Raw genomic sequence first — 11,469 nt, 5'->3', positions numbered from 1 at the left:
CTGTCCTTTCAATCAGCGGCCAAATGAATCCTTGGAAACAAGGTGTTTGGACTCCGGCCAATCAGCAACTTAACTTCCATTTTACAGAACACCAGTGGGAGTGCTCATACGTTTAGAACCCTGGCCACGGTAATCTCCCTCGCCGCCCGTTGGCCACCGCCTCGCCATGGCAACCCAGGGCCCAATCAGATGGGGGCATGCGAGGCGTCTGCCCGGTCGCTATGCAGACCAATGACACTTTGATCCCATTACATTACTTTACATTATTGGCATTTGGCAGACGCTCTTATCCACAGCGACGTACAACAAAGTACAGAGTGAAGTGCCGAGCGGAAAGTACAATTTCAAGTGTTAAGGCTTCAACAAAGGTAAGGGCAAACCTGGGCCTATTTGATTAATCTGACAATGGAATATATTGAAAATAAAACTAAGCTTCAACCTCAGCCGGAGCTACAATTTAGCAATTTCAAAACCTGCTCTCGCGGAACGGCCGGTTGCGGTACCATCACACCCGAATGAGATAGCGCACTCACTCAAGATCCCAAAATCCCAATGCCACTTTGCCCTCACCACACAACACACGGAATCACGGCCCTTTCCTCTGTGAGCGCCCGTGACAGACACGGACCGATCGTACCGCGTTGGCCGTTTCCGCTGCGCTCCCATCCGCGTCCGCAGACCCGTGGCGTTCGGCCAACCCGCTCAGAAGCGAAGCGGAAATCATGCGAGTGTTGTTCATTTGCTCAGCAGACTGGATGCTCTTTATCTCCCGCTGCAGCTAATGGCCAACAGTGGTGCATACCACGACTCCTCATGCGGAGAGGGAGGCCCACGAGTCACACACATGCACACACATGCACACAAACACACACATGCACACAAACACACACATGCACACACATGCACACAAACACACACATGCACACAAGCATGCACAAAAACAGACACGCACGCATACATGACCGCACGCACGCACGCACGCGCACACACTCTATCTCTCTCTCACACGTGCGCACACACACACACACATACTCACGCTCATGCTCACGCTCTCACACACACACACACACACATACACACACTCTCTCTCTCTCTCTCTCTCACTCTCACACTTGTGCACACACTCACATGTACATGTACACACTCACAGACGCACACTCACACACGCACGCACGCACGCACGCACGCACAGGCCCCTCCATGTGCTCTGGGGTCCGGGGGACAGGCTTAAAACCCCAGGCTGACCTGGCCTTCCCTGCATTCCAGAGGCTGAACTGTATTTCCGCTGCTGGTGGCGTGGCGGGATGATTCAGAGCCTGTCATCTCCCGGCGCTGGGACTCATTTCCTCTGCCTGTGACCCCCAGGGCCCGCGCTGACCCTGCGCCCGCGCGCCACGGGACAGCCATTACAACTCCCACAAACAACTTCACAACCCCACCGCAGAGCCACACGCTAACCAACCAACACCAACTAACACAAACAAACTCAAACAAACACAAACCAACACAAACTAACACAAACTAACACAAACTACAACTCCCACAAACAACTTCACAACCCCACCGCAGAGCCAGGCGCTAACCAACCAACACCAACTAACACAAACAAACACAAACTAACACAAACTAACACAAACTAACACAAACTAACACAAACCAACACAAACTAAAACAAACTACAACTCCCACAAACAACTTCACAACCCCACTGCAGAGCCACACGGAAACAGAGCCAGGCGCTAACCAACCAACACCAACTAACACCAACAAACACCAACAAACACAAACTAACACAAACTAACACAAACTAACACAAACTAACACAAACTACAACTCCCACAAACAACTTTACAACCCCACCGCAGAGCCACACAGAAACAGAGCCAGGCGCGAATCAACCAACACAATGTAACACAATCTAACACAAACTAACACAATCTAACACAATAACGCGCTCTTCCTTCCTCACCTATAACCCACTGCAGTGTGACGCTGTGACCGGGAATGTTGCTCCCTCACAGATCAGGTCTCTCCTTTTCACTCCCCATCTCTTCCCTCCATCCCCGCTATCTCTGAATCTCTCCCTCCCTCTCCCTCTTTCCCCCGCCGTCTCGCTCCGTCTATCTGTGACACAATCTGTGATACGGACAAAGACGAGAGAATATCGCGCCCTGGAAGAGGCGGCGGCTTCGGAACCCACACTCTCGAGCGCAAAAGAACGCGCAAGCTTTTTTCTCATCCCGTGATCTTTCCGCGAATGTGGTCGGTTTTATGTTACAGTCTTTGCTTTTAGCAGAATGTTCCTTTTAACTAAAATAAAGAGCTCTGTCCAAGTCTCGCTCTCCTTCACCCCTCTCAGACCCCGTCTCTCTCTCTCACAAGGCGCAGGAAGAGAGGCTGAAACACGCAGCGCCGTGGTAAGGGAGGCCCCGACTGCTCGCGCTTCGCTCAGCGAGCCTGCTCTTGACATTCGTTTTCAGGGGGAAATGGAATAAAAGCTAAATTAAATGAAGGCCACTTTCCAATTCAATTTTGTACTTAAGGGCCTGAAAGCGGGGAAGGGGAGTGTCCGGGTCAGAAACGCCGCACGTGAAACACACATTCGCACGGACGCATCAGACTCTGTTAAAGCACACTCTCACCTCCTGTCTCATCTTCTCTCTTTCCCCATTCCCACTTTTTCTCTCTCCCTCCTTCTCCCTCTCTCTCCCTCCCATCCTCTCTCTATCCCACCCTCTCCCTCCCTCCCTCCCACCCTCTCCCTCCCTCTATCCCACCCTCTCCCTCCCTCCCTCCCTCTCACTCTACCTCTCTCCCTCCTTCTCACCCTCTCTCCCTCCCTCTTTCTCGCCTTCTCTCACTCTCTCTCCCTCCCCCACCTTTCCTCTCTCTCACCCTCTCTCTCACTCTCTCCCTGCCTCCTTCCCTCCCCCCCTCCCTCCTTCCCTCCCACTCGCCCACCCTCCCTCCCTCTCTCCCTCCTTCCCTCCCTCCGTCTCTCTCCGTACGGTAGAGTGATGCAGGGAGAGGTCTGTGGCGAGGAGGAGGAGCCCCAGTCTACTTGACATCTGTGTTTATCCTCCGGCTAAAACCAACAGGCTATATTTACACAGGCCAAACGAACGCAGCCATCCTGGGGCGAGGAACGCAGCGCCAAGGACTCCCTCCTCATCTGCATACCAGCTCCGCCTCCTCGCAACGACAAATTCAAAACAGGATCTTGACATTGTTACCAACCCAACTCACCTTCCTAGTGGAATTATTTTTGTGTGTGTGATGAACATGACTAACTGAAATCCAGAAACAGGACTCACCACACCAGATCAAGCCTGATCACCATTGATGAGCTGCTTAATATTGCACATTGTATCTGGATTTTGGGGGCTTTTTCAGCGTATAACCTGGGCTAAAATAACTGAACCCAGTGAATATGCTGGATTTCTAAAACAACGGGCAGCATTTGACTGCCAGGAAACATACTCACTGTTTGATGGGTTTCAAAACTTTGACAAAACATTGTCCACGACGACAACAAGCAAACAGGCTACTTGAAACATAAATTGTGGCATTTGAAGTGCGTACATTTCAAAACGGTACGCAGTTTGGCCAGACAGGCACAATACCAATGCCTGCTGTGGTCTGGGTGCACTTGAGTCAGTTTATTTTGTGTTCACTGGTCAGCTGGATCCAACAGCCACAAAGCACAGAGGACATACCAACTCACCCCTTGTGTATTTTACTGCTCACTGTATTAATCACCAGGAAAGGTGTGGGTAGCTACAGAATGGTGTACAGACTCCAGCTTTCCCTAAAGGCATGTTTATTTGTCAGCGTGATGATGTGAAACTGACACCGCTTAAAAACGCAGCGAGGAAATACAGTACATGGTTGATCCCTGCTTTCTGAAAAATCTTTTTATATAAAATGACACATATATCGTGATCTGCCGTAAATTATTTTCTTGCAATATATGGTGTATCGCAGAATCGCCGTATCGTGATAGTACCGCATTGAGTGTTACTCTGCGATTCCCACCCCTACAAGATACACTTCTGTCGTTACATACTCTACAATTAAATGCATTTTCTTTTAAACAATCACACGCACGAGGAAAGCAGTTAACTTCGCCTTTATGGTGACAAACTCGACCAAAGGTTTCTTTTTCGTCCCCAGTGGACTACTTCTCCTTACACCAGATTGCTGGACTGAGAAGAATGCCAAATGCAACCGCACAAAGCAAAGCATGATATGAGCGAGATCAGTCATACGCTGTCATGACCTTGCCTAAGTCACAGACATTTTTTCCAACTTCCTGGTCCAGTGCTGCACAACAAGGGGTGAACCGTTTCAGGATTGTGTGCCAACTTCTGCTCTTAATTATTTAGTTAGCTCAATCATATCTTGATCTGACATTCAGAGAAGCACTAGTTGCCAACTACAAGTGCAACCTAATGATTTTACTGTGCTCAAGTACAGGAGTGAACTAGCGTAGTTTATAGAGCTGTCAAAGAACTACAACTAAGGTAAGTGTTTGTAATAAAAACCAGCAGGCAGACCAGCCCTCCAGGACCTGAGTGGTGCACCCCTGTCCTAGTCCATGAAACAATGTGCCGTCTTTCACATTAAATTCAACAGCCATTTCCCCACAAAATAAAGTAATTACAGCACTTTTTATATGTAGACGCCCATTTCAGTGTTTGAGTAAAACATAATATCAAATAAAAGAGTCTTGGTTGGTTGGTTGGTTGGTTGACTTCCTGATGTCTGTGACCTATCTAAAAAAATCTTTGCATTTGAATGGAACCTTCTACGGAAAATAGAGATCCATTCAAATGCAAACAGTTTTAGTATCGCTTGTAGGACAACCTGAAAATAAAATATCCAGACGCTGATGATGTTGATTTGAATTTTAGGCGACAGATTCCAACCTTTAAATACCAGCGGGTACATTTAATTGAAGTTTTGTGACGTGTGCCTCTAGCTTTCCATCACATTTCCATCACTTCAGACTACTTATTCCAGCCAAGATGCAAATATAAATATAAATAAACCTCAAAATCACCAGATGGGATACTTCTCTATTGGTTTCCAATGTTTCCTTCCAATATAATTCGGTGTTCAGCACCATAGCCAGGTTATATAGACTGATGGATGTAGGAACTTCAAACACTAATATGTCAATGTAGGCAAATTATTCACGAAGCGGAAGACTGGAAAAAATGCAGGCCATGGACTGCGCGCCTGCTTGTTCAATAAAAGGGGGCCTATTTTAATATTTGACGTGTTATTTCCTGCGGCGCCTTAAGCACGGCAGTTGGGCTAATACGTAACGACAATACGTGCCGCTCACACACAATAACAACACGCCCCCGACCCCGCCCCAGCCCCAGCCAAACTCCAGACGCTCACTCTCTCCATCCCTGTTATGTGTTTCCAGAACTCGTTTGTCGGCTTCTGCGCCCCGAGCATGACAGAGATTTTAAAGATGTGGCCACACGTGAATATTCGTTCTACACAGAAAAGAATAAGGATCACGGTGAAGACAATTAACCGGTATCGTGAAATAAAAGCTCCGCCAAAATAAAATAAAAAAACAAACTTTGCTTGATACTGCACACAGCATCCCAGGAAGTTTCAGTGACATCAAAACACAACAAAGAACCCAACAAACCATTTAATAAGTTAATAATGTTGGTAATGAATGCCTTAATGCAGGCAATAATCTTTTTGAATGAATATGGAAATTATTCAGTACGTTGACAGCTGGCATATTATCCACATACGGTATCTGTCATTAAACGTTAACTGTAATTATTTGTCAAATAAAAATAGAAATACTAGGGAAAAGTAACCTCAGTGAGTGATTAAAAACTTTTCGCTTAAATTCCTCCCTATCCAGCACACTACCCCACACAAACACTCCTAGACTTTTTGGTTATTTACATTGAGTAAGTGTAGGTAGTCTCATGGGTGTGTGTGTGTGTGTGGGGGGGGGGTCCATTATGGCATGGAACTTGTAGTTTATATGTTAACAATGTCAGTGAGTCAGTAAGTTGATTTTTAAATAAGTAAAAACTACAAAGTCCCAGAATACGCAACAGCGTTGCGCGTGCGTACTGAGATTACGATGGATCAGGAAGGACTACAGCATACAGTGTAGTTAATAAAACATAAATAAGGCGAGTGTAATCGAAAAAGAAAGCAAATTCAACAAAATAAAGTTGGAAGAACCGCAACTCTTTATACAACCACACGCATATTTAGCATGGAAACTTGTACAATAAAGGAGAAAATAGACCTTCTGTGGCTCGCTTGTAAGTATGAGCGTTAGCTGGATAGCCAACTAGCAAGCGTACTCGCGACTTTAAAGCGTTGCTAACAAATTCGCTAGCTCGCTAGCTACCGATTCGGAGAATTTACCAAATGTAGTTTTGAAAAGGAGCCGTTTGTGTATATACCTTACCTTACAGTGGTCCCGAGGCCTTAGAATAAAACTTATATTCCCTTTCGAAGGAGTCGCAATCCTTTAGAGGAACATCTCATTCGCCGACGCTCGCTCTTCGCGGAGGCAGCTCCCCCTTTCAATCTCCAGTCGCTACTCCTCTCTCCCGACCAACCGAAACCGCGGTGCCCCGGTTGCACGCTCTCACACACGCACAGTCACCGCACTGCGCCTGTGCAAACGTAATGGTTGTACTGCCCATTTTGCGCGATAGATAGCGATTGTTTTCTGTGCCATTGAAAGGAATTAATTTAACAGCAAATAATTCGTACACATTTAAAGCAAATAATCCCAAAGATTTTCATGTGAAGACAGTCAAGACTGTATGTGAAGTCAGTTGAGACAAATCTCAAAGAGCCATAGTCTACATGCTATTCAATTTGATTTAAATAACTGAAATAATGAAGTGCGAAATTATTGTTTTGCATACCCTTCTGTGTATGTTTCAAATGTTTGAGCTATTTTATTTAGTTTCTTTATTTAAAAATTCTTTTTGCATCTTAAAATAGTTATATATGTATGCTGCATGTTTCGGGCCTATGTTAGCCTAGCTTTAATACGGCTCTCGCAACAGTTGAGATTTGACTAAAGATATTTGGTTTAGCATTATGTCCATTGCACCGTGTTGCGTACTCCAGCCAACTAATTAAGATATCTTATCCTTTCTTTTGACGTATACCCGAAACCAAATGCTGTAGACGTGACTCGGATTCATCAACAGCCATCAACAATTGTTTTATGGCGCCCTCATGCGTTTGTATTTATTCACCGAAGTGGAAATCATTACGCTTTGGATTATAGCTTTTATATTGGTTATTGTCAAAAACTTATTTAATAATAGAGTAGCCTAATCCTTCAGTATTTTCATATCGGCATTTTTAAGCAAAGCAACCAATGCACAGTCTTTGTATGACATTCGGTGTTATGTCTTCTTGCATGTATATATATGTATGCATCCGCAAAGCGCCATGGTCAACAGCAAGTGAATGGATTTGAGTCGCCTCCAAGGTGAATATACGACGAAGAACGCGATGGCGTGCATTACTTACTTAGAAATGAATACATTTCTTTCACAGAAGCGGGTACTTATCTCTGGGAAATCGGTTTTTATGAGGTGGCGACGTCGGACAACATGGCATCGATTACTGGTAGCTAGATTATTTTATTGTACGTGATAGAAATGATATTAATAGAAACGCAGGCATTGGAATCCAGAGCGGAATTTTATGCATGCGTAAAGCGTGAGCTCTTCTAGCACAATCCTGTTGAGGGGCGTGCCTTGCACGTGTCTTTTTTTAAATGTCGCTTTATGTGATTGTTAGGAGAGTACACGGGTTCTTGATAAAATAGGCTGAAAATATTGTGTATTGTTTAATTTCTCGTTATTGTTGTCATGAACCATTTTATGCATGCACGTATTCACACCCCATGCTATTTTTATCTTACCGATCAGCATTGCTAGACTTGCCTTGCCTGTTTTGAACTGTACAAACAAACAAACAAACAGCCACACACATACACTTTAAGACATACCACTCGAATGGGGAAAGGGCTCTGCTGATGATAGCAATAAGGATAATATATTTGCCTGTTAATCACATCAGGCAAAATACTGCCGGCACCAGCTGTTGTAACCTGTCATAGTGTATTTCAGGTCTGATTAGTGCAGAATGGTGCAGGGTGGTGGGTGGGGTCTGCGGAGTGGTGTGCAGTCGGTTCCGGCTTCAGCTGCTCAGCTGGGGGCAAAAGTCAGGGCCATTTAACTTTGATGTTAGGAGCAGGGTTTTTCAGAGGCAGATTTCCTTGCAGTTTCCTGTGAAAAGCAGTCTGGAGCCCACTCCCAGCTGTTCACATGGTTACCCGCAACCTGTTCACAGTTAAATCCCGCTATTGTTCCTCGTGCTTTTCCCCCTTTTTTTCCCCGTTTTCATATTCCATTTTGCCTCTTGTGTTCTTCTCAATAACAAGCCCCATATTTCCTCTGGTCCGTCTGCTTCAGAGCTCTCAGATTAGACGGAGAAATCTTGGGCAGAGGGGTAGAACAATGGATAAATTATTCACCAGCCTATTGGAGTTGTTAAACTACAAAGTCTACAAGTTGCATGTACATGTGCATTTTATTTTATCCGTTCAATGATATTGATCAGTCATGCTGTCTTCTGGCTGTTGTATTTCTTTCTGCACGCCCCCCCCCCCACACACACACACACACACACACCAGTTCACACACTTAAACTGTTTCTTCCATTTCAAATGTCCCATTTGTAAAACTGTTTAATCAAATTAGTAATTTGTCCTTTTATTTGGTATACTTACAGTACTGTGCAAAAGTTTTAGGCAGGTGTGAAATGCTGTAAAGTAAGAATGCTTTCTTCATTTTTTCACACCTACCTAAAACTCTTGCACAGTACTGTACATTTCTGCCAAAAATAATAATAATTTCAATTTCAATGCCAAAAAAAGTAGTGAGATAAATACAAACCAATATTGCATTTGCTTAATTTCCTTTCTAGTGATGAAAAGTGCACAGTTTTCAAACTGTGTTCGTCAGTATTTTTTGTTTTGCTAAAGACTACGCACCCCTCTAAACATTATTCGTAGATCTCCTCTGGTGTGTATTTTTTATTACTTTCTCCCCACCCTTAGTGCCTCTCTTTTACTTGACTTTAATCTCAGTGACCCGAAGACATGATTTGTCACGTCAGGTTAACTATTTGCACAACGGCAAATTACCTCATCCACTGTAAGTCATAGAATTAGGGGATACAAGAATGTGCAAACAATGTGCAAACAATGTGAAAGAACCTATCCAGCCTACTACACATTTCAACGCACAATCTAAACTAATCAGTGTTTGCTGCAGAAAACTGTCAGATTTCTGCAAAGAAATGATGGGAGCCACAGAACAGTTTCAAGAAGTCTTCATAGACTTTGTTATACTTTATTTTATTTTCAGTCCTCATTCAGCCTCTCTGTTTCTCCCAAAAACAATGTACAAGACACATGGTGAGGTGTGCAAGAGCATTGCTTAGGTCATGTGCACATGCCCCCCAAAGACTAAATTCAATATGCTCCCTGTTTTCAGTTTTGTGGGATATGAGTACACATCTGCTCCCCACTTTGAGCTCCTGTGACACACATTATTAGCATGCATACATACACACACACACACACACACACACACACACACACACACACACACACACAAATACACACACACACACACACACACAGAAATACACACACACACACACTCACACACAGAAATACACACACACACACACACATACACACACACACACACACACACACACACACAAATACACACACACACAAATACACACACACACACACACACACACACACACAAATACACACATACACACTCACAACCATACACACACAGAAATACACACACACACAAATACACACACACACACACACTCACACACACACACACACACACACAAATACACACACACACAAATACACACACACACACACACACACAAATACACACACAACCATACACACACACACACAACCATACACACACATACTGTACATAGGTACACATACACACATATGCACATGCACACACAAACACGCACATATATTATGCCCAAATGCACACACACACACACTCACACACACACACACACACACAACCATACACACACATACTGTACATATGTACACATACACACATATCCACATGCATACACAAACACGCACATATGCCCAAATGCACACACACACACACATATGCACATACACATATATGCACATACACATACATACACAAATGATAATGTGCACTGTGCAGACCCATAAATCAATATGTTAAAATGCACATGGTTATATATTCAGTGAATTCTATGCTTCTCTTGTGCTTCTATTCAGCTGAATGCTTCTCCATTGAAGCATATGGTATCAGAACTACATCTTGTCACTCTGCAGACTGCAGGTAAGCACTCATAGAACCAAATGATCATCCATTTATATAAGATAAAATATGTTTAGTTTATCTTACTTTCCATTGCTCCCTAAAAAAACTTGCTGAAATTCTCATATCTAGATCTTTGACCCTTTTTCATACACCTTTGTAGAACTGTAAGATAGCGCAAGAATATTATTTGTTATCTAATACAATAATCCAATATCAGGAAATACAATCACACAACTGGGGTTCAGACAAACAAAAGCAGATTTCTGGCTTCAGGGGGTGAGCTTCATTCTGAATATGAGAGCCCCTATTGTCTCTACCTCTGTGCCCCTGCCAGGCGGGAAGCTGTGGGATACCTGGTCAGTCTGAATGCTCGGGGTTATTAAAGTGCCCCATTTACCCCACCACAAATGACCAAGTAGCCACAGAAGCTCCCCCACCCCCAGAAGTTCAGGAATGGGTCATCACATCCACCCCAAAGCCACATCTGTAAAGTGATCCAGCAGCTGTCTTCTCAGCCATTTTCTTCTTCTTTATGCTTCGTCACTCCAGAATCTGATACTAACAATCGTGGGAGTTTCAAAGTCCAAATCGAGGTACCTAGTTACAGTGCAAAACTGCACAGCACTGTGTAACATACAGCAGTAATTGTTTTAGTGTACACGTTCAGTAACGCAGAGCAGTTATCCTGAAAGTACTCACATTACGTCAACATGCATTGACGAGGGTATGCCCGATCAACAGAGATTAGGCAGATTGTGATTGGGGACCAGGGACAGCTTTGATTTTTTGTGTACCAGTCAAAAACTATCTGTGGATAGGGCATCCAGGACACAGTGTTGTGCTCCTACGCAGTAAAACCCAAGCCTGCGTTGCTATATGATGTCTGTGTGCATACAGCATCATTACCCTGCTCATACCATTAAACAGCAATCTGTAATATTCACGTTATAATCAACACCATATCAGATTTCATTCTGAATCAGGCACTAGGCAATAGGGAGGAGACATGAAGTGATTC

At 44.2% G+C, this 11,469-nt stretch overlaps 1 protein-coding gene across 1 annotated transcript in view; it reads right to left on the bottom strand.

Annotated features, from left to right (window-relative positions):
- Positions 1–6,600, bottom strand: part of sipa1l3 (signal-induced proliferation-associated 1 like 3) — a 76,518-nt gene extending 69,918 nt beyond the window's left edge. Inside the window, exon 1 of the mRNA XM_061216901.1 lies at positions 6,464–6,600. The gene's annotated coding sequence lies outside the window, so the exon portion shown is untranslated. The remainder of the gene's footprint in view (positions 1–6,463) is intronic.
- Positions 6,601–11,469: the final 4,869 nt, after the last annotated feature.

This window comes from Conger conger, chromosome 13, assembly GCF_963514075.1.
Source record: "Conger conger chromosome 13, fConCon1.1, whole genome shotgun sequence".
Lineage (NCBI taxonomy): Eukaryota > Metazoa > Chordata > Actinopteri > Anguilliformes > Congridae > Conger > Conger conger.
This window is presented reverse-complemented; position numbering and strand designations above follow the sequence as displayed.